Source organism: Ornithodoros turicata, chromosome 6 (assembly GCF_037126465.1).
Source record: "Ornithodoros turicata isolate Travis chromosome 6, ASM3712646v1, whole genome shotgun sequence".
NCBI classification, from domain to species: Eukaryota; Metazoa; Arthropoda; class Arachnida; order Ixodida; family Argasidae; genus Ornithodoros; species Ornithodoros turicata.
The window spans coordinates 55,283,144-55,305,804 of record NC_088206.1 but is presented as its reverse complement, the minus strand read 5'-3'; the positions used below and the strand labels follow the sequence as shown (position 1 = coordinate 55,305,804).

General features: G+C 45.8%; 1 protein-coding gene across 6 annotated transcripts in view; it reads right to left on the bottom strand.

Moving 5' to 3' along the window:
- LOC135396744 (muscarinic acetylcholine receptor DM1-like) overlaps positions 1–22,661 on the bottom strand; it is a 492,974-nt gene that overhangs the window by 129,780 nt on the left and 340,533 nt on the right. Inside the window, exon 1 of one of the 6 annotated variants that reach the window (XM_064627890.1) lies at positions 6,228–6,354. The exons of the other annotated variants lie outside the window; for them this stretch is intronic. The gene's annotated coding sequence lies outside the window, so the exon portion shown is untranslated. Of the gene's footprint in view, positions 1–6,227; positions 6,355–22,661 lie in introns of those variants that run through there. 6 annotated transcript variants of the gene reach the window in all.

Genomic DNA, 22,661 nt, shown 5'->3' with positions numbered 1-22,661 from the left:
GAGTGAGAACGGGAAACCTATCGAGAAACTTTCTTTTTCGTAAGCATCTCTGACGTATCGTCCATTAACCATGCAGCGTGAAATTGATACGCGCATGCTCGTTAATTAGCTAAAAATAAATATCAATTACCCGAAAATGACAACTTTCAAAGTACGCGTGAGACGGTATCGCGACGTCTATTACACCATTGGGGATCTTGAGTGCATACCCCTTCGAGAAAAAAAGAAAAAGAAAAAACATCATGTGGTCTATTAATTTTTGCGAGTACACGTAATTAATTGGTTTCGGAGTACATATTTTCCTCGCGTAGGAGCGCAAAAAGAATCTTTTTCACAGCGCTATCCGCCTCGGAATTACGTGTTCTTCCGCATGTTTGGCAAGAGGGTGTACTGATAGAAAAGTAACAGCCTCAACTGAAGACCCACTTCGCCATTCGATGGCGCGTATCGGGCCCATTAGTTGAAGTATGAACCCATCTCTTGACAGTACTGACATGGCGCAAAATTCTAAGGCTTTTATTAACTCCAATCCGAAGTTGCGCCAAATAAAAAGCAGAAGACATATCATTGTCCCATGTGCGATAAACTGGGATTCATCCTAATCAGGGATGGGCAGTAATACTCATATTTTGTATTATAATACTAATACATAATACTTCCTAGAAATCTGTATTATAATACAGATACAAATACATTTCAAAGATGAGTATTATAATACATAATACTAATACTTCTGTGTATTACACGAGTAATACTTGTAATACGCTTGTAATATACTTAACTTGGGAAGAAAAAAAGGAAAAGAACAGAAGAATTACTTAGATATATGCCCATTACTTATCGAGATAATCATTCTCCAATGACGTTTTATTCACGCTTACATTTTTGCACATGGCAAGATCTTTCCGAATAAGATCAGATAGCGCTGATCAATTCGATCGCAGTGAACAACTTGCTCTCACTGTGGCAGAGCCCTGATTTCACCCACTCTGGACAATAAAATGTGGGCCGTTCAAAAACCTGTGACTGCCCATAGTGCAACCACGTACAGGGGTGACTGGCTGCACTGGACGCACTCTTTCATAAGACAAAGGGCTTGTACTGGTATGACTCATCCTTACGAATTCTGAAGTAGAAGGAATGCGAGGAAACCTCCAGTAACTTCTGGCCCCACCAGCTCCGGTGGCGCAGCGGTAACGCGTGCGCTTGGAGACTGGGAGGTCCGCGGTTCGAATCCGCGGGCCGGCTGTGCCGTCTGGGGTTTTTCCTGGGTTTCCCTCAGATGTGTAATAGGCGTATGCCGGCACAGTTCCCCTGAAGTCGGCCCATGAACGCAGCTATCCTCCCCCCGAGCGGATTCCGCTCGGTCTTCCACTTCACCCTTTCCTCTCCTCCTCTCCACCACCTTTCCCTTCCCGAGAAACATGCCGCCTAATCAGGCAGGCAGACCTCTCGGGTTCCTCCCAACGACACTCCTCCCTCCTCCTCCTCCACTTCTGGCCCCAAAGTCACTTGCTTTGGGATAATTTGGGGCATGGGAACACTGTAATAGGAGCCTTGTTCCTGTTCAAATGTTTGTGGGACCCGAAAAATTACTGATAAAATGCACGGGTGACACTTTGCAGGTCGAACTTACGACCTCTGGGAAAGTATTACACCTTCAAAAGTATTATAATACATGGAATACCTCGTTTTGTGTATTATAATACAGATACAAATACATTTCAAAAATGAGTATTATAATACATAATACAAATACTCAAAAGTATTACAGTAATAGTATTATAATACAAAGTATTACTATTACTGCCCATCCCTGATCCTAATTCCTATCCCTAGCAGTGCGATGTGCAAAGTCAGGTGCTGACAGGTCGGGTTCAAGGTCAATTACACTGTGTACATACCTTAGCGATATCGGCACATCGTTTGCAAGACAAGCCTGACTTTCACTGCATTGTACTGCCTGGAACTTCTTGTTGTGCCGACAAAAGCACGCTATCGTGCCTACGAGGCGGCATGAGAGCGAGGGCTACGCGTCAATCAGATAAACAGGAACGAAAGACTGGCGAAGTTGGTCTTGAGGCTGTTACTTTGCTATCAGCACACCCTGTTGCCAAACATGCGGAAGAACACATAATTCCGAGGCGGATAGCGCTGTGAAAAGGCTTCTTTTTGCGCTCCTACGCGAGGAAAATATGTAATCCGAAACAATTAATTACTGCAAAAATGACAAGACCCGATGATTTTTTTTTCTCGGAGAGGTATGTACCCAAGATCCCCAGTGGTGTAGTAGATGTCGCGACACCGTCTCACGCGTACTTTGAAAGTTTTCATTTTCGGGGAATTGATTTTTATTTTCAGCTAATTAATGAGCGTGCGCATATCAATTTCACGCTTCATGGCTAATGGACGATACGTCAGAGATGCTTACAAAAAATAAAGTTTCCCGATAGGTGGCGCCGTTCTCAAATTATTCGACCCGGGGATTTATCTGAGACACCCTGTATATGAAAGAAAGTTACGCGAAAATAATTATCGCATAGATTGTTTTCTCTACTTATTTACTGTATACAGGGTGTCCCAGAAAACGTGTCATTGAATTATAATAAAAAAAAACTACGCCACCTAGAATCACGCGGTCAACAGCATTTGTTCTTATTAGGTTTTTGCCACCTCCTAATGTGAATGTCATGTACTCCAAGTTTAATTATGTAAATATTTGAGAACTGAACTCGGAAATTTGCCAAGTAAAGGTCACTTTTTTACCCCACCAATATGAACAGCGTGCCGAATTCACTCAAATTCATGATAATTCACAGTGATATTCACGAGCTATCCCACCGGAAAAAATAGCCGAATATCATGCTTTTCGGAGCACCGAACCATAGCGCGCAATGGCTTTTTGAGCGCAATCGCTCTCAGTGCGACGAAAGGAGGTTCCGAAGCCTGCCCACAGAGTAATAGTAAAAAAAGTAACAGTTCCTAAAATTGGGAGAGGGAAAGCATTATCCCAGCGAAAGTCGGACGTGATAAGCCGTTCCTGTTTTATCTCCTTCTGCGATGTCGGGGAGGGCTGGGTTTCCAACCTCCTTTCGTCGGACTGACGAAGATTGCGCTGAAAAATTCATCGTGCGCTATTCTGTGCGACTTCCGTAGAGCATGATGGTCGGCTATTTTTTCAGATGGGATCGCTCCTGAATATCCCTTCCAATTATCATTACTTTGACTAAATTAGACACGCTCTTAACATTGGTGGGGTAAAAATGTGACCTTTACTAGGCAAATTTCCGACTTAAGCTCGCAAAAATATACATAATTAAACTTACGTTACACGAGATTCACATGAGGAGGTGGCAAAAACCCAGTAAGAACAAATGCCATTGACCGCATGACTCTAGGTGATGTAGTTTTTTTATTATAATTCAGTGACACGTTTTCTGGGACACCCTGTATACACGTATATACACCTACTATATATATACCTATTTACTGTACACAAGTATAGGACGATATGTGGCTATATACGATGCAAGCGAAGTTAATCGAATCAATCATTATTAGTATGCAGTGCAAATCGTGTATGAACTTGGGAAATTGAACGCAGGAGTAGGAGGCAAGCTAGCTTCACTCTTAAAACAACTAGTCTCAACTATGTGACCTCTCTCTGTACAAACTCACTAATGTAAACCTTGCACCTCTTAAATAGGCAAGCAACTTAAAAAAAACGGACATGTATGCAACATATTCCCTGAGTACGGGGAGCAGCAGAAAACACACACACACGCGAAGAGACGAGAGATGGAAGACAGATTGAAAGAAGCGAAGACGAGTCTGCAGGAACCACGCTCTGCGTGCCTGTGAAACGTTCGACCAGTTCATTATCACTACCCCTGCATGTGTATATGTACGATGTATATGAGTTCTTCCCCGTTTACTATAGAAAGGTTTGTTGTTTCGTCGTAGCATGAGATGTTGACGTGCCGTCGCAGACAGACGCTGCTTTTACAATGGGTCTCGAAATGAGACCAGTCTTGAAAAAAAAAAAAAAAAAACTTGCATAATAACGCTATAATGTACTACGCTACGCTACGCTATAATGTACGCTGTATGTACTATAACAATCGCACAAATCCTGTCTTATAGTCTGCAGTGAACTTTCGCAACTTCACTCAGCATGATCAATTCGAAAGCACACTAGTTGTGAACACAATCAGCACGAGATAGATGAGGGACGAGACGTACACGAGCGCTTACGTAAGTTGTAGGTAGACGCACACGTAAGCGTTCGTGTATATCATCTGGGATAATGACTGGCTAGGAGCATGTCGTGCGGTGAAGTTCACTCTATCAGCAAACGCAACGCAATGGTGCTTTGTACGCTCAGTGAATGTGCGTGCCAGGCCTTTGAGCGAATGCGATGCATCAAATGGTTCCCTATTTTTGCCAAAGCTCTCTGTAGTTATAATTATTTTGGAATTTTACAATAGCTTGGCGGCGGCCGTGAAAGCCAGTAGAGGTCGATAGCGGCGGGGAACGGCAGAATGAGAAGGCCCGTGATTAGTTGGCTGCAGGAACAATCAACTCACTTTGATTGGTCGTCAGCACATGCGCTCTAAAAACAGAGCTTCACCGTATAGCACGTTGTGCGCAAACCATTGCCAAGAATGATAGGGATATCGCTTCTGACTCGAAGAGAGAGGGGGCGTACGCCTTTCTGTGTCAATTTGGATATGTAATAACAAGAGAGCGGATTTTTAGCCACAAGCAGGGGGCGCTCTTGAACGCATAGCACGCAGTATGCCAATCATCATCGCGGATGTTATCGCTCTGTCTCCCGATAAACTGACAAAGTGGGCGCACACCTTTTTATGCATCAACTTTTCTTCCAATCGGAAGATAGAACGATACGGTTCTGAAGGTTGGTTGGCCTAGAACGATTTATGCGACGAAGAGCGCTACCTGTTAGTGCCTAAGAATCCTCTCTCTACACTGTTAAAACAGAACTTCACCACATAGCATGCTCATAGCCAACCATCATTCCGAATGATATCATTATGTGTATTGATTTGTTGAAAATGGGAGGAGTCGCCTATTTGGGGCACATTATGCATGTCCCAGATGGGCGCTTGGTTTAGACGTCTGGGATAGGCGGTTTTGAACAAATCAGGACACAGAATAATATCATTCGGAATGATGGTTGGCTAGGAGCGTGCTATGCGGTGAAGTTCTGTTTTAACAGCGTACACTCTTAAAAATGAACTTCACCGCATAGCACGCTCCTAGCCAACCATAATCTCGAATGATATCGTTATCTGTCCTGATTTGTTGAAAACGGGGGGCGTACGCCTTTTTTGTGACACTTATGCTGTTCATATTTGTCACAAAATAGGCGTACGCCTCCCGTTTTCAACAAATCAGGGCAGATAACGATATCATTCGAGATGATGGTTGGCTAGGAGCGTGCTATGCGGTGAAGCTCACTTTTAAGAGTGTAGTAATAACTGACACAAAAAGGCGCACGCCTTCCTCTCAATAAGAATCAGGAGCGATAACCCTCTCAACCGTGCACTCTTAAAAATGTGGTGGTGGTGGGTGGTGGTGGTGGCTATGCGGTGAAGTTCTGTTTTAACAGCGTACACTCTTAAAAATGTACTTCACCACATAGCACGCTACTAGCCAACCATCATCCCGAATGACATCGTTCTCTCCCATGATTTGTTGAAAACGGGATGCGTACGCCTTTTTGTGACACCTATACAGAAATGTTAATTGTCACAAAAAGGCGTACGCCCCGCGCTTTCCACAAATCAAGAATGATAGAGGTATCACTCTGTGCAACGGTTGGCCTTCGGCGTGCAATGTGGTGAAGCTTTGTTTTAAGAGTGTGGCAATGGTTGGCGCACAGCGTGTTATGCGATGAAGTTCTGTTTTTAGAATGTAGGGGCGGGCTGTAGCATCCATGTCCAAAATACCCTGAGGTAAGTTCCATATACCCTCCATATAACCACCTTCCCGAGTGTCATCTAAACATCTAATGGCGATGGAAGATTTAAAAAAAAATCTAGGTTGGAGTTTCCAGTTAATCAATCCATTAAATTTCGCCAGGTCCCTTCGGCGATGTCGCTGCACACGTGAAAGCGTTCTCCTAATTGGAAGCTAATTCGCACCTTCGTCCGCGACAGACGTTAGTCCAGTTCGAATCCAACCTCGTATTATCTGCAACGTACCTCGTAAAATGAGCCCTAACTAGACAGGTGAGATCAGACACGCGAACTTATCTTCAAGCAAGGTGTATTGATCTCTCCACCGAGGATCAGCGGGGAAAGCCGGCGTGCAAAGGAGCTTTCGAACGGGCCCGAGCAATTTCAACGCTACGAAACACATGCTGGCTCGCGCGTTTCACGGTTGCGAACAGCGTTATGCAAATGTGTCGATTCCTGATTCGCCGTCGCTAATTAGCAAGGCTAAACAGGTGATGGCGGGCCCTCGTAAAACGAGACTTGAAAAGACCCGGCGGAAAAATTTGCATTTTTATGGGGTACTAATACCGCGTTCCAATACCGTATATTGGAATGCGAGTCGTTGCTCGAAAAATATTTTATTTCCGGCTCTCGTTGATGCTGGGCTGCCAGAAACGCAGTGTTCTCTTTTTTGCGAAGAATTTCATTTAATTAGGATGCGCGTGTTTTTACCGGAAAGTGCCATCGACGTTTTACTCGCTGCTGCGGTGATGATATTTGTGATTTCGCGACTTCTCAAGGGAACGTGCTTTGCAGGCCAATGCAGCACAATTTCATCCCCTAGAGCAGCGGGAGTTGACCATTCGAATCCGTGCGTCGGCTCTGCTGTCTAGGTGTCTTGCCTGGGTTTTCCTCAGACGCTTTAACACAAACGTGGGCACAGTTCCCTGTGAAGTCGGCCCAGGACGTAGGACCGCCCCCCCCCCCCCCTGCGATAGTCGGGGCGTTGCCCGCCTAAGTGTGACCCACTACGGTAAGCAGTTCCACCATTACCACCACCCTATAAAGCAGTAAAATGGGGTATCACTAAGCAGTATTTGTATCCCAGTACCTGCAATGCAGTCCCATTTAACAAAGTAATGTTATAGACAGGTTTAGTGGAGGAGAGGCTGGACTATATATAACATACTTTATGGCCAGAATGAAATAGCTTTATATTTTTTACAAACATTGTTGGGGTAAGAATATTGACCAAACTTTATCTGACAACAAAAGCACAAAACATATGAAATACACAGATCTCCTATCATTGCTAACTCTTGTTTACCTGCTAATGTAGCGCAGTAATGCTTGGTATCACTATACACTCTTAAAAATGAACTTCACCGCATAGCACGCTCCTAGCCAACCATCATCTCAAATGATATCGTTATCTGCCCTGATTTGATGGAAACGGTAGGCGTACACCTTTTTTGTGACACTTATGCTGTTCATAATTGTCACAGAAAAGGCGTACGCCTCCCATTTTCAACAAATCAGGGCAGATAACGATATCATTTGAGATGATGGTTGGCTAGGAGCGTGCTATGCGGTGAAGTTCATTTTTAAGAGTGTAGACGTATGAAACTATAGCAAATTATATCAGCTTAACACAACAAAGGGGATAAAGTTATACTCTTTTTCAGCCCGAGCTAGCGACGCGAAGCAACCGTAGTATATGAGGGGCGTACAGACGTGGACAGAGAACAGCAGGAAAGAGTGGAAGACAGGGGCGTTAGTATGCGTCCTGGCCTACTTCACACTCTAAAAGCATAACTTCACCGCACAGCATGCTCTGCGCGAACCATTGACACGAATGATAGATTTATCGCTTCTGATTCGAGGACAGAGGGAGGCGTACGCCTTTTTGTGTCAATTATGATACATCCAAATTGACACAAAAAGGCGTACGCCCCCTCTCTCTTGGAATCAGAAGCGATAACCCTATCATCCGTGGCAATGGTTGGCGCAGAGCGTGCTCTGCGGTGAAGTTCAGTTTTTAGAGTGCAGGCGGAACCGTGCCGACATTCGTCTGAGCCGGAAAAGTCTGCCGGAAAACCAGGGAAAACATCAGACAGCAGAGCCGGTGTGGGGATTCGAACCCGCGTCCCCTCCCAGTCTCGGCGTGGAAAGCGATCGTCCTAACCACAATGCAACCAGCGCGCAGCGAAATTTAAATTTCATATTAAACTTCATTTACACGGACTTTTAACTGTCGTGTGCGGTAATATTCTGATATGTACTATACGTAAGACTTGTGTGTGTCAAAATGACGCACTATTACGACACTATTCATGTCACAATTTTTGCTTCCGTGTTACCACCGCGAAGCAACTGTGCCACCGTGCCATGTACAGACATGGGCAGATGGAGATGAGGAGGCAGTAAGAAGGTGACGCGTCTTGGGGCACACTCTAAGGAAAAACTGAGTAATTTGGGGAGTGATTACAGCTTCTAGTCCCCCGAATTGCAATTACTCCCTATATTAGTCCCTGAAATTTACTGCCCAGTACTGCAAAGCGTCCCATCGCATAAACTTTAACGCATTTAGTCCCGAAGGGGACCAACAGTTGGGGCAATGTATTTATTCACCCAAAGTATTAGGATTACCCCTTTTTACCTCGGAGTACACTGTGCGCACTAGTGTCTTTAAAGTCTGAGGAAAACCTATAGGAGAAGAATAAGGAGGGCTGCGTTCGCCACCCATTGTTGTGACACTCGTGGTTTCTTCTGCCAAAGACCGGTATATAATACGAGGGCCGACTTTTTCCGATGCATTTCGAGAAAAACATAATATTCCGGTTTATACTGTAGCTTATACTTCATTCCTGAGCGTTCTTTAAGCTGAGCGGGTCACGTGACCCTTCCTTCCTTTGCTGCGTTGCCCTCTATTGTCACTGTGTAGGAAGCGATCCGTCTGTCTGCATCGCGTTCGCGAGAGTGTGCCGGCGACGCCAAAACCTTCTGCTGCAGCAGAAATCGACCCAAAAGCTTCGCGTTATAGCTCTTTTCCTACATCGCCATCCCTGTAGCAATACCCGTGAAACTCTCAGAGGAAGAACAGCGGAGCACAACACTGGCAGTCCAATGGCTTCCTCTCCTGGGTCGCGGATCGCTTCACCCATATCCTACATATATCCTTTTTTTTTTTTTTTTTTTTTCCCTTTTACCGTCGTCTCTCTTTCCTTTGTTTTGCTTCCCTTTTGCGTTTCGTATCGCTACATTTATGAGTCGAATACAGCGCACGGCACGTGGTACATGTTTCTGTCCTTACGGGTGTGGGTGAAAGAAAAAGCATCTTGAGCACAGTTTGAAATATGGCGGAATATATATTGATGCGGTCTGCGGATCGCACATTGGTACGTTCATATACTAGTATAGTTCTTGATGCTGCGTACGAAATCTTTATTATTATTATTATTTTTGTTTATTCTGTGTTAGCGCCGCGAAGCAACTGTGGCTATGAGCGGCGTTCAGATGTGGACAGATGGAGAGAGGACAGCAGGAAGGAGTGGGAGACAGGGGGTTAGTATGCGTCCTGGGCCGACTTCAGGGGGAACTGTGCCGACATTCGTCTGGAAAGTCTTCGGAAAATCCAGGGAAAACCGCAGGCAGCACATTCGGTGGTAGGATTCAAACCCACCACCTCCCAGTTTTCAGCACGACCTTGGCTACTACCAACGAGCGCCTTAACCCGCTCGCTCGGCCATGCATGCCGGTGGTGCGTACGAAATCGCTTTGCGTACGCAAGGCAATAGGGGGTGCGCGTACAGTGTGAACACGTCCTTGCGCGCGCGATACGGAAGAAAACAGCGCGTTCACACTGCGTGCTGCCTTCACGCTGTGTATCTCATAGTGTGCTCACACTAGAGAGCTTTAGTGTACCGTTGATAATGTTATCGTGCCTATCGGAACCAATGGCAGTGGTGCGTGACTCAGAACCTTATGCATTGATCGGTTCAGGTTGATACGGTTCGACGCAAGCCACGTTATCAACGGTCTGCTAAAAGTGTCTACTAAAGCACGTTTTAAAGGAAACGCTACGTTCGGTGTATGCGAAGTGTGCACCTGCCATTACTAAACTTACTTAGCCATTACTTGCCCTTACTTAAGCCATTACTTGCCCGCGGCACTCACCCGGAGCATCACCCGCAGTGCTAAACACATGGTGGACGACAGAAGTTGCCCAACGAAGATGTCATTGGAGATGGCTACTATTTTTTTTTAAATTCCGTGTTAGCGCCGCGACGTAACTGTGGCTATGAGCGGTCTACAGACGTGAGCAGATGGAGAGAGGACATCAGGAAGGAGTGGGGGTTAGTGTGCGTCCTGGGCCGACTTGAAGGGGAACTGTGCCGATATTCGTCTGGAATGTCTTCGGAAAACCCACGGAAAATCTGACAGCACAGCCGGTGACAGGATTCGAACCCGTGTCACCTCCCAGTCTCGGCGTGGAAAGCGATCATCTTAACCATTATGCCACGGGAGCTGGTGGATGACTACTAGAATTGAGGGAGATTGATCCGGATATCATTTGTAGAAAAGTGAACCGGTACCATCGCGACCTAGCTGCTTTTTTGATATCTTAATGAACCGTTTGATCTCTGATTCTTTCATCCTGCCTTTCACGACATCCCGTCTGCCCTAGTCAACCCGTGGTGATGATGATGCGACCATCCGCAGGGACGTCATCTAGAATTACTTCCTGTGGAGCTTGAAATAAGTAACAAGCTTGCCTGATTTCACGAAAATATTTTGCTGTGTTACACTGATCATCAGTTCCTCAAAATAGCATTAAAAATAGCTTTTTGTGTTCCCATGAAAGGAGCACTTTCGCAGTATTTTCAACCTTGGAAATGTTTTCTTCCGTGCCGTCTTTCTTTTTTTGCTGACCTTTCCTAAATCCTCCGTGCACTTCACCATTGCAACACTGTATCCATGAGTGCTTCAAGATCCTTCTTGCGGCTTCCAACGTCTTTCTGTACACATGCCTAGCATGGCTTCATCTTCTGGTACAAGCATTAACAGGGTGTCTACAAGCGTTCTCTTTCATCCTCTGAGCTAGGCGTCTTTTCTTTGCACTTCTTTGTTGCTGCTTCCCCTCGCCTACCTTTAAACGCTTTCCACGACACAGCATCTGGCGCTCTCCCGGGTTCCTTCAGGCGGCTTTCGATACTTTGGGAGAAATCGTCATCATCCCACAGACGCCGTCGTTCAGCTTCCAGTAAGCACCCTGTGCTTGTCCTTCGGAAGAACTTCTTCGTAACTGTGCGACGTGTGGAGCTATTTCGTACCTTTAGAAAGAAGACCTTCTTGCTCGGTAAATTGTTCTTCCTGCGGTGTCATTCTGCGTACCGACGCAGACACGAGGGAGTGGTCAGTAAAAGGGGTGGGTACCACTTCACTAGCTTGGGCTTCTGCGATGCTGTTCCGAATGATATACCACCCATACATGATTCGTGAGTTATGGGCTGATTCCTGCTATGTCTTCAAGGCCAACAATGGCGCTCAGCGGTTCATTGAATTCACCTATCCGGCACGGTTTCTTCATCACGTTGCCGTCTACGTCTACAGCGCTAAAGGTACACTCTAAGAAAAATAAAAATAAAAAAGGAGTACCTTTTGGGGACTAAATGCATTCCCACAAAAATTAGTCCCTTTCGGGGATAAATGCATGGGACTAAATGAATGTCACATCGTATCGAATCTTGCGACATGCATATAGTGCACAATTTGCTGAGAAAGAACAGCTAACTATTTGCTACTCTGTGTTGGTGGGAAGTTGCCAAGTTAGCTAAGTTAGATATCCTCATTCCATCAAGTTCACGAGCGCACATATTTACGTATAGACTGCGGCATTCAGGAGGCCATTTGCGAAGTTCAGTGACTATTTGCAGTCCTCGAGGAGTAAACTTTGGGATCAGGGGACTAAAATGGAAAGTAATCGGAGGGGGGGGGGGATATAACTGACTAAAAGCTGCAATTACTCCTCATTTTACTCCTCCTTTTCTTAGAGTCTACCGTAAAGCATCAGACAGGCACTTTATGTTGACCGCGTAGTTTAACGGCAAATTCGTCAAGCAACATCGATCTACGTTGCCGACTGACTTTCTGGTACTGATGACTACGTATAGCCAAGTTCTTTCGTTTTAGACCCAGTGTTGTCCGCATGCAATGTAGTTTTCCGCCGTACTTGACTGGCAATGCGCAGTTGGTGAACACTTCGACTCAGTGTTGACCGTAATTTTCCATTTCAATTTTTTAAAAAAATCTATGAGAGCCATTGTGACGAAAATTGTGACGTCAGAGTATTGAGGGCTCAGGCTATTGAACAGATAAATCTTTTGAGATTGCCCCTCTACTGCTGTGCAGTATCTTTCAGGGGATACTACCCGTGGGTAAACTTGGTAGCATAGTCCTGTAGCTTCTATCAGTCTCAAGCTCCTTAATTTTTTTGAGAACCGTGGCTATAGGCTTTGCCAGTTGACCTGGTCCGTCGGAGCAGATTTTGAGTCCGATGATGATGATAATTTGTACCTTTACGTCGCGAGACAACTATTATCATGAGCGACGGCACAGTGGTCGGTTTGCAGGTTAGCCTTGCCCACCTGAGGGTTGTTTAAGGGGACCGTCGCAATCCAACTAGTCGAGTTCGAAACTATGGCGTCATTTTATTCCCCGTGGACCACTGACCAACGGTATTGAAAATCTCACGCGAAATAATGGCGAAGTTTGACTGTTACTCGATGGAATATACATGACAAGAGCAGAGCAGAAGACAGATGTTGAGAGTATGTCTAAATTCCCTCTCTGGAAAAAGGCGAAAACGTCATTCCCTACACCACCAATCGGAGCACGCCCTTGAGAAAAGGGATGACGCGGCCATGTGAGCGTCTGGACGGCGCCTTTCTCCTCTGAGCGCTGCCCTCTCACTCCTCCTGTTAGGGAGTGACGTCACGCTGATGTCGTTGCCGCTGGAGCCTCTGCAGCTGAGGAAGCAGCGCTGATCTGTAAAATTCGTTTATTTAATATCTAATGAAACGAGGGAAAGGGTGCCGGCTAACTGGCTAGCAGACTAGCAGACTAGTAGGCTAGCCTTCTGTGTCTGTGTCTCTCGGTCCTCTTCATGAATTTAATATATCTAAGCCCGTTTCGAACAAAAAACGAAAAAAGAAAATTGCCAAGCAGACTGTCGGCCGGTGCAGAACATAGTGGTATATGTTTCATAGATGGATTTCCGGATGCGGCCGTCCCTTTAATATGCACCGAACTCTCAGCAGACGGCACACCGTATTTAACGTCCCTCGCGGAAGATAGCGCATCTAAGCAACTTACAGCCTACAACCACGTTGTTGACGTCGGCCGAGGACGGACCCGCGACATTAGGAGCAGTACCATCTTATTCACAGCGTCCTGCGCACGTCCTATTCAACTTCTTCCCTGATATTCCAGAGGAGTCAATCGGCTGCAAAGGTGACCGACTTCCGACCGATAGGTCTTCTGTCGACGGACGACAACTACTTAGGAAGTTTCTCGTGCTGAACAATGTCATATTGACCAGAACCAGTGTCAAAAAATTAAGGAGAGGAGGATTGCCCATAACAACACCGGCCGAATATGCAATAAAGGGAAACCCTGCAGTGGTCCCTCAAATCGCCCTTAGCAAGACGCCGGACAATTTTTACCATTTTTACATGATGAAGGCACTTTCCTACTACAACTTGCGACAACGCATTGGGACACGGAAAAGAACATGCTACATAAATATCGTCACGCGGGTGATAGTGTGTTGGCACAAAGACAGAAGCAATCCCCGTGAAGTCTTCAGTGCGGCAGTGATACCTCGTCTCAACGGCACACTCTTAAAAAAAAAAAGGGTGTACTTTAACTCCTTTCCTTGCCACATGTATCACTCCCTTTTTTGGAGAGTACGTTTACTCTCAAAAAGGGCCTCTCATAGCCACAGTTGCTTCGCGGTGCTAACACGGAAGTAAAAAAAAAAAGAAAAGACATTCGCAACATTCATCTGGCAGTCATCATGGGAAAGGACACTCCGATGGATGATGATGAGGTCCAGTCTCTTCTAGAGCGTGGAGGACAGCGGCTTCGGTCTAGTGAACCCCATCTCCAAAACAAAGGCTCCTAAGAGCTAGGGCTCCTGTACACTTCCGGGATACGCGAAACCCAGTGTTCCCATCTGCACAGCAGTGCTTAGGTGGAGACTACATGGCGCAATGGTCCGTGCCACTAATACAGCAAACCGGAAGAAAATTCCTCGAGTTCCACGAAGAAATGGCGGGTGCCTTTTGCGTTGTTCCTCCAACATTCCTCCTGGCGATATACTTCATCGGTGTAAGAGGGAGAATGTTATATTACGGCGTATGTCGGTCAAGTGATGCAAACTGCAATATTAAGCTCACTGGAAGCACCGAATATGAAAAAAAGAAAATAAAAGAGGACATTTTAAGCGTAAAGAAGTTCCCAGTGGAAGCACGAATGGCTTCGTTAAGTTTTGATTCCTTGATTTGTATTTTGGAACTGTAGACAGGAACTCAATTTCTGGGTAACGTGGCAACAGATTGTGCAGAAAGAGAAGGAAGTGATGTGCGAACCTGCGTAGCAGTTAGAAATAGAGCACCCTGTGGCAGTTGGCAGGAACAACATAAATAACGATGACATCAAGGTGTAAAGAGGGAGGGACAACGTGTCGCAGCATGATAATTTGCCTTTTGGAGTCTAAAGACAGCAGCTTGCGGAAAGCATGCAGTACACATGCGTTGCCTGCTTGTGTTACCCAATGAACGGACCGGGAACAATACAGTTCTGTCGCGTAATAAAATAATCATAAAACACATTTATATAACAACGAAATATAACATGAGAATGAAATAAACTGAAAAAAAAAAATAAACTGGCGTGTTAGAGGAAAATCTAATATGACGTGGTATTAACATGCACACAAGGGTGACAACGACAGCACAAAACCATAAGACTATGTGTACAGTTCAGTATGAGTAAGACTATGCGCAGTTGAGCATGAATAAGATCATGCATAGTAAGAAAATTTTTTTCCTTATTTTACTGTACACGTGACTGCTAACCTTGTTGCGGGCATATTTGCCTCAACATATGCTGCGCAAAACCCGTTTGCTGTGCACGTTGCACAGTTACGGACTGGGCTTTCGCAGTTACATATCCCTTTAATGCAAGTAACTCTCTGTTCGCTTATGGGAGCTGTGCAGTGTGCACTCCAAACGAATTCTTTTTTTTAATACTAACTACTTTACGGCACATAAGCCGGCAACACAGAGCACTCACTTTTGTGTAAAATTACTGATTTTTTTTTACAGTGTGTACTGTTCAGACTATATACAATTCAGAACATGTAACCTCTCCGTCGGCAAAGTACAGCGGTAAAACATTCCACCAAATATTTAGAGAAATCCTAACAACATCTACAAAGAAAAACAAGCCAGTACGAACCAGACTATGTATAGTTCTTCTATCACATCACATCACACGCAGCCTCTCCGCCAGCGAAATACAACAGCAAAACCTTACGCCAAGTATTTACAACAAAACAACGGCAGCAGCACTAGTACAAAGCAAGACATCCACCGAAGTATGTGCGACAGAACTACAACAGAATGGTACAGTACGTACAGCAAAGTAACGCAGTCGGCAAAACATTTGGCAAATTTGCGACAAAGTACCTTATGAGGTACTATGTATACAGTTAGGGAGGAGCGCCTGCCACGATGGCAGGTCCATCAACGACATGAACACAGGACTGTAAACACCACAGCCGCTCGAAGGTGCACGACCTGTCGCAAACAAGTCCCACTGCAGGATGTGGACGAGGCTAACGCGCAACCGCCGCAGCAATAAGAATAACGGCGTACTATACGTCGTCGGTGCGCCACAGCCTGACAGCGTGCTGTCCACATGTATATAGCCACGCTGCAGGCTGTGACAAGAACACTATTAGCACGTGTTCTCACTATGTGCGGTGCATACATACATTTTCTTTCAAATGCGTTTTTACGATAAACTTGTGCGGGATATCGCGTCAGTTCGGCAGTGAGTGAGTGAATTTAGAGTTCCGTCCACGTTACCTCGGTCTATCCAGACGCTCTTGCATGGGTTCCGTTTGAACGTCTCGTAGTGGCGCCAATTCCGCCATAAAATTGGGAATGCTGATTCAGCGAACTCTACGCTTTGTGCAACCGTGGAGGAAACTGAGCACATTCTCGTGCGCTTCTAGATAAACATCTCAAAGGGCTACCGTGAAATTTGCTCTCCACCGACTGGATAACCGCAACTTTGAGCTCGTAAAAGTCCAGGGTCCTTGGCCACCTGACAAGGGGGAAGCGGCCTTGTCGGTGCGTGTGACATTTATTCAGAGCAGAGCGCTGGAATCAGTATATGAGGACCGTGTGCGTCATTGTGCGCTACGCTAACCGATGATTTGGCCTTTGGCAGATGTTTAACGCCTGCACGCAGGGTAAGCGAAAGCGGCGTCTTATTTTCTTTTTTTTTCTTTTTTTTTTGGGGGGGGGGTCTGTTTATGAGAGTAGCTGAATTTATCGTGTGATGAATTCAATTTCTCCCTGTTATTACATTCGCCAACAACTCATCTGAAAGTGACGTTTTACAAAATGCACGTGCTCTAAATACAGGGTGTTCTCACTACTTTTCCCTTGCTCTACATGTATTATAGGTCGCAAAGCGAGCGGGTATTGTTGGTACTGTTCGAGAAAAATTTAAAAAGAAGAAGAAAGGAAGGGGAAGAGTAAGAAGAAAAAGAAACAGAGGGAAACCGAATAGAACACCACGTTTATGGTTCCGCGTTGAAGCTATGGCTGGTGTACTGATCGTATGGTGAGCTCACCACACTGATCGGCGGCTGTCGCGTGCTGCCACCGATGTGCCTGGCGATAGATGGCGCCAACTGTATCTCGCCAATACGCGATCTGATCGCTTCTGGTAGGCTTTCACGGAACTATGCATCACGTGAGGTACAGTGTGCTAGTAACCGCGATGTACACGTCTTCTTCTTCTCGCACGCTTGCTGGTGCATCAACCAAGAGCGTCACTCAGAGCAGCAAACTAACTACCTGTCTAGAAATGTCTGTTTGTCAAGGACAGCGCGTGGATCTCGGGCGCTCGCGCTGGGTTACCTCGATGAATATAGCTAATATGGGAAAGATCAGGCTGTGACTTTGGGTATTTGGTATTGCCTTGTGTACTGTACTGCAGTAAACATGGTGTAGCACAGCCATATGTGTCAAAAAGAAAGGCGTATTAACACCCCACTTTGCTTTTCAGGCATGATAACGTTGTTTTTACATTTCAATTAACGGCTGCGGGCGGTCATGTAACTTTGCAAATTTTGATATTGAAATTTAATGTTCAACGTTACAATCCAGAATACTGGTACATGGGGCGTTTTAGACTTTCATTCCTATCCGAATATGTAAACCAACAACTTGCATGTCAAAATTTTTTTAACATCAACATAGTCAGACGTGCCGAATATCGAACTGTTCTAATAGTTCAACCGGAATCCGCGTGATGTGCGGCGAGCGCGCGAAGCTCACGTGCTTGGCTTCAAAAGAGGGACCACGCGCTCCCCATGCATTGAATAGGCCGGTAAATACACCAGCGCTTCTAGATCACCATATTGAAGCTCACGAATAGGCATTTTGCAAGTTCATCTATCTTATTTTACGTTCACAACCGTGCAGCGAATAAGCTAGCGCTGCGTTCTTATATGCAGATATTTCACTTTTACGCGTTCCCCGAGCAATGTTTCCTCCTTCGTGGTTGCAGCTAGCAGTATAAATTTCAGTGAAGAGAGTCCAACTACTGGACCGTATTTCTGTTTGGCGAGATATTGCAGGATACTATGAATGTTTGATTGCCTAGGAAAAATTCACTCTTTTCCCATTTTGTCCTCCCCTCCCTTACAAACATACACATATACCACAGCAAATTCTTCGGGGAATAAAATATACGACAGTAGGCACGGAGGCTGTGAAAACTGTAAAATACGTCCTCATCTCACTTTGCCGGCAGATATTGAACGGGTTTCACATTCGAGCGACAGAGGGCGATAAAAATCGAACGCCACAAAACTGCTTCCATGGGCGATCGAGAGTAGAGGCGTAATAATTTGCCGACGGAAGGCAATTCACGTCGAACCGTTCAATGTTCGAGAAAGCGCGAGACGTGCAAAAGCCTCGAAGAGATGATGGTTGGAAGAGTGGGAGAAAATGCATCTCGATACCCGGAAAAAAAAAAAAAAATCTTTAGACGTGCTCCGAAAAGGGGTTACGGGGGAGCACGACACGGGCGAAATGGGGGTGAGCTACACGATCACTGGTTGCTGTTTTGATTCTGCTCTTTCTCGATAGAATTGCTGCAAATATGGGTGTACGCGCTCGAAAGGTGTTGTCAGGAGGAGTAATTGACAGAAGAAAAAAAAATTTTTTGGTACGCTCAAAAAGAAGGCGGTGGTGGCCGTGGAAGTTAAGTCTCACGTCTGAAAACTGAGCTTCGCCGCTATCACTCTTCTACACTCTAAAAAGAGGACTGCACCGCCTAGCAGGTTCCTATAGTCAACTGTCATCCCGAATGACATCGCCCCGCCCCCCCCCCCCCCCCCCCTCGATTTGCTGAAAACTGGAGGCGTATGCCTTTTTGAGACACTCATGCAGTCATGTTTAATTGTGACGAAAAGGAGACAATTCACTCTTAGAAAAAAGGGTGAAGCAGTTACACCTTTTTAGGAGGCAATAGTTGTCGCGTATATTGTGCCTAAAAGGTTGCAAAGTTCTACCTGCTACCTACGAATGATAGGGTCACCGCTCCTGATTCGGTGAGCGAGGGGGGGCGTACGCCTTTTTGTAGCAAGGGATGTATGATAATTGCTTTCATCATCTTTTACATCCTTTATCAGACGCCATGTTGACCTAGGTGGTAACTATAGAAGTTACCACATTTTCACACCCTTTTTTTCTTAGAGTGGAGAGTTGAGACGCCTACACTCTAACAACCTACAAACCGAACATCACCGCATAGCCCGCTGTGCGCCAACCATTAGAGAGATTTAGTACATCGTACGCTATCGCTTTTGCGCACGTAAGAGATAGCGTTGATGTTTCTGCGCACGCGCATGCGCAGAACTCTATCATTCTTGGCAATGGTTGGCGCACAGCGTGCTATGCGGTGAAGTTCTGTTTTCAGAGTGCAGCAATGAAGTAGGACGTGTTCGATAGTTTCGATTTGTTGACGCTGTCTGCAATTTGCGTTGTCCAGACAGCCAATCCCGAATAATTAATAACTGTGATTTAGTGCAAGTGCTTCCTGTTCGCAACCTGAAGAGCAGGGTTTTTGTACTGCGGGAAAGTCCTTTCAACGGGAGATGAAGTCGATGATTTTGCAGGATGTCCCGGATCCCAGGGTGCTATGCAACTGCTATCTAATTGAGAACAAATTTTCTGTCGCTGTCTCCCGGGGTTGGCAAACTGGGGCTAGAGTTGTGGCGCGCAGCAGATGCTAAGTTGTTCCCTTTCTCGTTGCCACTGACGTCGACATGGGAGGGATTCCATTGCAGGGAGATGTCGCCACCGATTGACTTGTGTTGGGCACGTGATGTTCTGATACACCGGGCTACAATGCTACTGCATGTGGAATTCTTCACGGTTTGGAGAGCGCTACGCCAGCCCGTGAAGATGAAAGCCTGGCTGATTCTCTTGACCCAAATTGACACAAAAAGGCGTACGCCCCAATCTCTCTTCGAATCAGAAGCGATAACCCTACCATTCGCGGCAATGGTTGGCGCACAGCGTGCTATGCATTTTTTTTAATTTTATTTTCGTGTTAGCGCCGCGAAGCAACTCTGGCTATGAGCGGCGTACAGACGTGGGCCGATGGAGAGAGGACAGCATGAAGGAGTAGGGGACAGGGGGGTTAGTATGCGTCCTGGGCCGACTTCAGGGGGAACTGTGCCGACATTCGTCTGGAATGTCTTCGGAAAACCCAGGGAAAACCTCAGACAGCACAGTCGGTGGTAGGATTCGAACCCGTGCCATCTCCCGGTCTCGGCGTGGAGAGGGACCATCTTAACCACTGTGCCACGGGATCTGGTACGCGTGCTATGCAGTGAAGTTATGTTTTTAGAGTATAAGATTGATGTTGCAGAGGGATTAACGTTGTTTCCTTGTTTCAAGAACGCAGTGACAGCCCCAAATATTTCTTTCAAAACTACAAATTTTCAAAACGGTACAAAACTTGATATGCAAGTGGCGATGTACGAGCCTATTGAAGGAAGAATGGAGAAGGACTCCAATCAACACCTTCACTGCTTCCTTTTGTTTTTGTTCTTTTCTACAGTGTACGTTATTTAACTGGGAAATCTGCGCGCCCACCAAGGGCATTTCCAAAACGCTTTCCAAAACGCTTTCCGCTGCTCCAAAACTCTTCAGATGCACCTTACTGCCCAAGGAATTTCAACAATTCTATTGTTGCCATGCTATACGGCGTCACGCCCATATTTACGGTAATGTGTGACATTAATTTTGCAACGTGTTTCCTTTGGGTGGGGACGCACCACTCCGACAGCGATGGCCTGTGAATTTGTAAATTATGTTACGAACATTTCTCAGTAATTAATTGCCCAATACTAAGCTCTGGCCGACAAAAACGAAATATGTGATGCTAAAGAAAATATGAGCGTCTAAACCAAAATAATAATAAAATAATGATAGGAGATAAAAAGCTCAAACAAACAACAATAAAAACACCAACAACAACAATTAAATGATGGTGAATGGTATCACGGGGTGTATACCTCGGTCAATGTGGGCTGATATAACGCGGAACAACAAGAACAACAAATAGATGAAGACATGGCGAATTAGAAAATTTTCCACCACACCAGGGCATAGGTACCGGACAGTATGTAACACGAAATTGTAAGTTGGTGGGTGAATTGAATAATGATGAATAAGTAAGTGCTTAGTATGACATAATAACGCATGTCCCTTCATTCAACGGGTGTTCGCAAAGTTATGCACGCAGTGGGGATAGAATGAGTACGAACAGCGAACAACAGATGAAATGGTGGCTCAGACTTGGGCTGTTTCGTTACTGGGAGGCGGTACCGGGCAACATTAGATTATTTATTTATTTATTTTTGATTCCGTGTTAGCGCCGCGAAGCAACTGTAGCTATGAGAGGTGTACAGATGTGGACAGATGGAGAGGGGACAGCAGGAAGGAGTGGGGGACAATGGGGTTAGTATTAACAGGGGCGGATCCAGTTTTTTCTGAGGAGGTCAATTAAACACTAGGTGAAAGCAGAAATTGAGGAGGGGGTCAGGACATCCGGACCTCCCCCTTCCCCTCCAGATCCGCCCCTAGTGTTAGTGCCGTGTGAATATTCGGATTTTTCGAATATCGAAGCGAATACTTTTATGTTCGATTTGAATTCCGAACCGAATACCAATTTCGGTATTCAAATTTCGAGTCATGCAAATCGAATGGCTTTTCCATACTGAATATATTCGAATAGTTGCCGTGCAAAAAGCCACGCAAGAACACAGCGAAACCGCCAGAGACACTGTTTAAGTGCACTTCCTTAAGTCAAAACGAAGTGGAGCAGCACTCTGCTTCGTCCTCGTTTGCTCTTGGGAGCGTGGGAGGATTTATTGTCAGAAAAAAAAGTGGGAAAGGAAAGATAAAAGGGGTTTGTGCTTTGTTGAGTGCATAGCGCAGAGAATGTCCACTATCATGGTGGCGAGAAACAGGGTGCCAGCTGTACAATAAGCTTGCCAACGGGCCACGGAAATATCTCTCTATTCTAGCCTCAGAAGCAGCGAGCGAACGACTATTCTCCATCAAGTCTGTGGCCCATGCGGAAGGGAGAGTAGTCTTCTGCCGGATCACGTAGAGCAGCTAGTGTTTCTGCACGGCAACTCCACCTTCTGAATGCAGACTGACAAAAATTTGTCGCTTGTGTACCGCCTGCAAATTAAGATACAGTATATCTGTTCTCTGCTTGCGTTTTCCTGTACGTTTGCACTTTATTTCCGTTCCGCCTATGCGTACAAACCGTTCGAGTTTGCAACTATTCGCTTCGTATTCGCTTTGGTTTTCAAACCACTGTTCGCACAGGTCTACTTCGACTTCAGGGGAAACTGTGTCGACATTCGTCTGGAAAGTATTCGGAAAACCCAGGGAAAACCTCAGATAGCAGGGCCGGTAGTAGGTTTCGAACCCACCACCTCCCAGTCTTCAGCACGACCTTGGCTACCATCAACGAGAGGGACGCCTTAAGCCGCTCGGTCATGCCGCTGGTAACATTAGGTGAGAGATGCGAGGACGAACTGAAATGAGTACAAGTCGTTCACGGAACAATCGAGGTATGCTGGGCTGGCATGTGCTACTCGAACAAAAGAAGGATGGAATGAAAAAAGGAAAAATGAAAGCACCGAAAGCCGCACCGAAACTGATGGAAGACAGTCTGGAAGATAGTCTGCACTGGAGCACCTGGAGCAAACCTGTAATCACCAGGAACACCTCAAACATTTGAAGACCTCGATGGTGTTGTACAATGTTCCGACACGGGCAGTCAGGCTGAACGGCTTCCAGTTGCTGA